The following is a 6450-nucleotide window of genomic DNA, read 5'->3' as shown; positions in this document are numbered from 1 at the left end:
AATTGCAGTGAATTATTTCCCTACAAAGTATGACGGTGCACATCCAGGCACCAAAGCAGCATACTGTCCCTACCCAGCAAATCTCAGCAGGGATCCTCACCAGCTGAAAAGCATCCACCACTAGTACCTCTAGGAGTAATAATTTCTAATTCTCAGTGTCTCCACTCTCAGTGACATCTTCTTGCTTTTGTTATTGTTGTTTTTTAATTAGCTCCAGTCACTGATGGAGCTAATCCATCCAGCTGGTCTCCAGCTCCCTCAGCCTTTCTTCATAGGAGAGGTGCTCCAGCCCTTTGATAGTCTCAATCTAAGCATTTACACTTAAAAGCAACACACCACAAACACATCAATTTCAGTTTTACACTGACTGCAATATTTTAAATGGAAATAATTTCTTTCTTTCTACATTCCTAAACCACTGCAAAACAGTTGTACAAGGCTACCAGGGATTTCATTAGGGATGTTGTCCTGACTTTTTCCAGCTAGATAATGTGTTATCCTTTGGTGGGTAAGTGACTCGCTCAGAAGCACTGCAGACTATAGAATCTGGACATCAAACAGCAGCTTTCTTTCTCTTGTAGTAAAGTATCAGTAACAAAGTGTTTTTATTTGTTTGTTTTTGTTTGTTAGTTTTTTGGTTTTTTTTTTTTTTTTGAAAGCTATCTTCTATAAGCCTATGTCATTTACCAGCAGATTTATTCTTTACTGCTGTTGTCTGTTAAATTGAGTAATAGCTATCAGCGCTACCTGATTTTTTTCTAATACACATTAGAAAACACAGGAATTATTATGATATTTATCTTCATGTTATTTGAGTTATTCCCAAAGATGACTGGTTTGTAACACTGAAGAGGCAGAACACAAAGCAGAGGCTACAGAGACTAACCTTGTCTGCGACACACAAAGAAATTAAATTAGTAACTTCACCAACTAGCTAATGTCTTATCCACAAGCACCCTACTGTTTATTTCCCAAGAAGTACTGCTAATTACCTGGGTGCAAGGTACATCCAGATAATTAGCCTGGATGTACCTTGGATAAAACCATCCAGGTTTAGATGGTCAGCATGCAGTGCTTTTAGTGGCGTCATCTCACATGATGCACTTACTCAGGGCTCTGTGTGCTAATTCAGTTTGGTGATTTACTGTCCTTTCTCTTCTAAGCTATACCCAGGCTACATGCAAACTTGGTGAATCATTCCACTTACTAAGGAGCCAAACTCAGCATGATCAAATTCAACATTTGTCATAGAAGAGACAAGCTCACTATGAGATAACTCCTTATGTGAATCTTACAGGGTAGCTTGCACATGCTGAGATCCAATAATTAGCCAGCTGACTGTCATCTGATTTCCAGCAAAGCAGTCGTAATTCAGTAGTACCATATATATATACATATACCTTGAAGTTCATACTCACTGCTTGGACATGAAAGAACTTGGAGATCTAAAACCTGCTAACGGTAATAATGCTCAGAAGCTATGTCAGCAGGCAAAGCTGTAAGGGGACTAAAGTTTCTAGAGCACTAGGCAGGCTCAGGGAGCTCCTGAGGTGAAAGCCCACAAACCAGTCACAACCCATGAAAGGCACTAAGTGCTCCCAGCTCCCACCAATTTCAAAAGGAAATCTGCAGGCTCTTTGTTAGCCTTGCTGCTGTGTGATCAACTATGAAAAACTTATTTTTCACCGTCTGGCAACTGAACTCTTATTTCTTTGTTTGTGCTTTCTGGGCTGTCAGATTTAATATGTCCGTTGTTTAATGATCCCATCCTCACCTTTAACAGAGGATTTTTCCTTTACAGAGGATTTTTCTGTTTTCATCCCAGCAAATGCCACAATCAAAATTCTTAAATTTCCACTTCTGGAAGATGAGATTTCAATAAGTAAAATAGGCACTTCTTTTGGAAAAAAATTCATAAATCCAACTTATCAAGCCCATAAATCTAACATTTGTAGTAAAAATTAATATTTTCCATGTTTGTTGGATCCAATTTGCTTGGGCAAAACAAACCTGGCTTCAGTACACTTCCACTGTGCTGCCCTGTTGGATCCTGTAGCACAGCTCCTGGTGACAGAACACAGGGCAGTTTCGTTAGCCAGCCAGCAGCAAATCCAATAGCATGAGAAGTGTGTCAGCAGCTCGTTCGTGGTTCAGTTTATTTGGTTCAGTACATTTCTCCCCAGTGAAATATCAGAAGCAAAGACCAAAGAAACTCAAGGGAACCATTTTTCTTTTCATATTTGTATGTTCATGAAGACTGAAGGATTCTGGAGAAAATGAACAAGAACAGCTGATGAATGTATACAGTCTGCATTCCATTTCCAACATGGAAAACATTTATAAAATAAAACCCCATTCCAAGTAGGAAAACTGCCATATGGAAAATGGTACTTCTGTTCAAAGTGTATTTATTATCAGAAACTTGTTAAGAGGGGAAAAAGCAGCTTTGTCTGATTGGGAGTCCAAAACTCTCTGCGCATAGACTAAAAGCATCAAGGTAACATAAGCATCCCTGCAGAACCCTCCTTCTGCCTGTCCTGGTTTTCGGATTCTTCTGCTGACAGCTCTACTTAGGGCAAATTGTTGGGAGACACTTCTTGGATCTGGAACTTTTTCTATTGCAAGCTTTCAAACAACAGGTGTAGTTCGTATATTTGTTCATTTTCCCAATTGTTTTGGGATAGATTTTAGTAATGTTCGCTGAGCCCAAACTTATGCTAACAAATCTTCATAGTACACCACAGTGAGATCACTCTTAATAAAAGAGAAGAAAGTAGTACTAGAGTGCTGAGCAGAAGTACTCAAGAAGTTTGTGAACTACAGCTCACGTGGTAACAATGATCATAAGGCACAAATTCATCTATATACAGAAAATCATAATAATTACTGTATGACAGCAACAATAGAATCCCTAACAAAAGTTCACCAGGCAAAATCTACTTAAAATTCCTTCACAATCCATGGGTAAAGGATCCTTTTTGAAATAAGAATAATTCCAGGCAATTTTTGAAACCATGTGCACTGCAGAAGTTTCAGAAGAACTGCATGCCTTCATTGTAAAATACATGTTTGGAGAAATTCAGGATATACTTAAAATGATGTTTAAAAGTGTTTAAATACCATACCAGTGAAAGCATCAAACTCCTGCTTAGATGAACACAGCCAGTGATTCTCAAAGCAAACAGCTTCTACGTGCTGCAAAAACAAGATTCTCATTCAGACAAAAACTGCAAAAGTAAAGCAAAACAATGCTGTATAAAAACATCAAAGGGCACAATGAGAAAAAAAAGAGGATCATCATATCTGAGAGGCAAGAGAATAGGAAAGAAGTAAGGGAGGAGAAGATGATGAAAGCAAAACCTAAGTCCCAAGAAGTCTTTACAATTCTCCCATCATTTCTTTTAAATATAGATAGCTTGGAAGTACAAAAATGCCTTGGGATCAGCTGCCAGGTCACTATTCTTAGACTGAGGCCTTTGGATGCTTAGTCCTATTTGCTGGAACGAACAAAGCCCACTTAGTCTGGGATTTAGTTATCATCAAGCTGGGCAGACCCTCTCACTTAACCAAGTGCTGCCTGTGTTGATGTGTCATCTCCTTCTAATTATTACTTCTGTCTTAAGGCTAAAACTCATCCAAATTCTGCTCTTTCTTTCCTTTCCATTGCAACTCTCAATCGTTGTCCATGCACCACTGACCTCTTTATTTCCCACTGCCTTTCTGCAAACTCCAGAACAGATGTTTTTCTTATTCAGAGTATCATATTGGTGTCAAGCATAAATATTCACAAGGGTGCTTTCTGAGAGTAGCTAATACCAAAAATTCAGAAGTAAATAACAATTCACCGACTTTCCTGTGCAGACAAGACTGGTTGTGCATATGAATACAGTGCCTGCACCTCCCAGCCTGGCTCTGCAGCTAGCTCTGCCTTCCACCTTGCAGGGAATGGAGCTAGGATATACTAAACTGGTCTGGACTCACAGCCCTGTGAGTTTCACTCTATAATGTCTTCCTTTGCTAATATTCTAAAGATTCTGTTGCCTCTATTTTCTAATTATTTCAAGTTCCTAATTATATTTTTCTAATCTTCCTGCATTTATGCTGCACACATTTCATTTCTCCTTGTCCTACCTAATGCTGTGATCCAGAAATTATGCTGAATTTCTGACATAGCAAGTTGGCACAAGACAAGTGACTTCACTGCAGGATCACACAGCAAAAAAAGCAAGGCCATAAGCAGAAAATGAACTCTCACTTCCAGTACAGCTGTCCTAAAAATAAAACGCTAAAAATGTATAATCTTTTGCTAAGCTGCCTATTCCCCCGCCACTACTCAGTTTACTCCTGTCATGATAGTGTCAGTACACAAGAAAAAGCAGCAAGGAAAATGCATATAGGTAATAGAGATTATTTTCTTAGTTCCTCAGAAATAAAATTGAAGAAAATGTTCTGAAAAAGTTATAAGCAAGATACATGTGCAGTTTGAATCCTCCTGTCTACTTTCTCTGGGTTTAGGACTTGGATTTTACTGGAACAGAATAGAAAATGCTTTCATATCCTACATATCCTTTCATATCCTGCCATATCCTACATCAAACAGTACACCAGCTGTAGTGGATGACTCCGAAGGTTCACCTAGTTCATTCATCTGCTGCTGTGGCCAACAGCTGATGCTTCCTGAGCAGGAGAAGTTTACATACACATGTAACACTTCCCCCATATACTGTCACAGTCATCAACCTTTTGCAAGGATTTTCTGAGTAAATGGCATTGTCAATCCATTTAGTAATCCTCAGTGGATTTCTCTTACATAGACGCTTCCACGTTCCAGCTGACCTTCCATAAATGCTTAATAACTACATCACAACTGGCAAGGAGTTCCTCAGATTAAGTACACACCTTGTGGAGAACTGCTTCAACTTTTGCTATCAAAATAACCCTCAGATCTTGTACTAGAAGAGACAAACAACTGATCCCTTCTCTATTTCTTCCATACAGTGTATGATTTTATAGATCTCAATATCACATCACTTTTAGTTGTTACATTTCCTGTCCTAATCTACTTTGTTTCGCATTTGTCTTTATTCATTTGCTATCTTCTCTGATAGTATTGCATGAATATATTTCATCCAGGCAGTTTGAGACCATTTCTTCTTTTTGCCTTTAATATCAAGGAAATGCAAGCTCCAAATCAGGCATCTGATTATTTTGGCAGAAACTCTAGCCAAGAATTTAGTCATGCACATATTTGCAAACAAGCACTTCCACAAAGGGAGAGAAAACAGTACTGGAAAGAAAGGCAGCAGAAAATAAAAGGTCAAATGAACATGAAGTGTACGACTAAAAAATATTGCAAGTATTTTCTTCCCCTACATCTACCTACTTCTAAATATCACTTGAAACTATCAAAGTTTGCATTAGATAACAGATGGAGATTTATTTTTGTTGTTGTTGTCAGCATTTAATTATAGAAAGAATTTGAGATCCATTTTATGGGTTAGCCCAAAGTATTCCTGGAAAGATTAATATTCTAATGATTTCCCAGTGTTTCAGCTCATAGAATTCAGATTAGATCAGATGAAACCCTTGAGGTACTAATTTCAATTTAGCAATTATGGATTGCACAAGCAGCACTTAAACATTCACATTTAGAAGTGCTTTACTTTAGATGAGGAAACTAGGAGGACAGCATATTTGTTACCCCATAAATAATGTATGCAGTTTAATAGTTGTGTGGGTGGTGCATCCTTCTCCATCCTTTTCAAGAGAGGAGAGCAAGACTATATGCACTGTTCTGCACATGGCATCAGCCTGGAATCAGGAGCTGAATTCTGAAGATGGAATCATTGCTGTCTTCGTTGTGACCTGGTTTCCCTGCTCTTTGCCACAATTGCCTTACAGGCTTATTGATTAATATATTTAAGTTCACTTCTTTTTTTTTTTTTTTAAAATTGGAGAACTAATATATTCCCTTTTGTTTTTTAAATTCAAGAAGATAGAAATGGTTCATTTTGTTAAGCTCAGAATCAGTCTTTTTGTTTTACTTCTCAGCAAACAAAACAAACAAACGAAGCAAGTCATAGTTGTTTTGGTTTGTATGCTAAAACTGAACTTTACTATACTACAACTAAGTGGTATTTACAAAAACAGTCTTACTGCATCTCTTACTGATGCATAGACACATCATTAACACAAATTAAGGAAAGGATGAGCTTCCTCCAGGGTACCGAGAAGTCATGAAATTTCATGTCATCTTTTATGCTGTTCTGCATGAAGATAATTTATGCTAGCATACGGACCAACATGACCATATTGTACTGCCTCTCTGAAGGATTCATGCTGAACTAAGATCTACAGAGAACAAGAGAATGAGGGAAACCAACTTTTCCCATAGCTTGTTAGTGGCAGGACAAAGGGGAATGGCTTTAAACTAAAAGAGGGGAAATTTAG

The 6450-nt window shown here is 38.0% G+C and overlaps 1 long non-coding RNA gene across 1 annotated transcript; it reads right to left on the bottom strand.

The window, feature by feature from the left end:
* Positions 1-350: 350 nt before the first annotated feature.
* LOC104912777 lies at positions 351-4375 on the bottom strand. Its single transcript, XR_002118821.1, has 2 exons — positions 3126-4375; positions 351-2267 (listed from the first exon to the last, which is right to left on the bottom strand). It is a non-coding gene; the product is annotated as an uncharacterized LOC104912777 (long non-coding RNA).
* Between the last annotated feature and the right edge of the window lie 2075 nt (positions 4376-6450).

The sequence above is a fragment of the Meleagris gallopavo genome, chromosome 12 (assembly GCF_000146605.3).
Source record: "Meleagris gallopavo isolate NT-WF06-2002-E0010 breed Aviagen turkey brand Nicholas breeding stock chromosome 12, Turkey_5.1, whole genome shotgun sequence".
Classification (NCBI taxonomy): Eukaryota; Metazoa; Chordata; class Aves; order Galliformes; family Phasianidae; genus Meleagris; species Meleagris gallopavo.
Note: the sequence above shows the minus strand (reverse complement) of the source record. Positions and strands in the feature narration are given on the sequence as shown.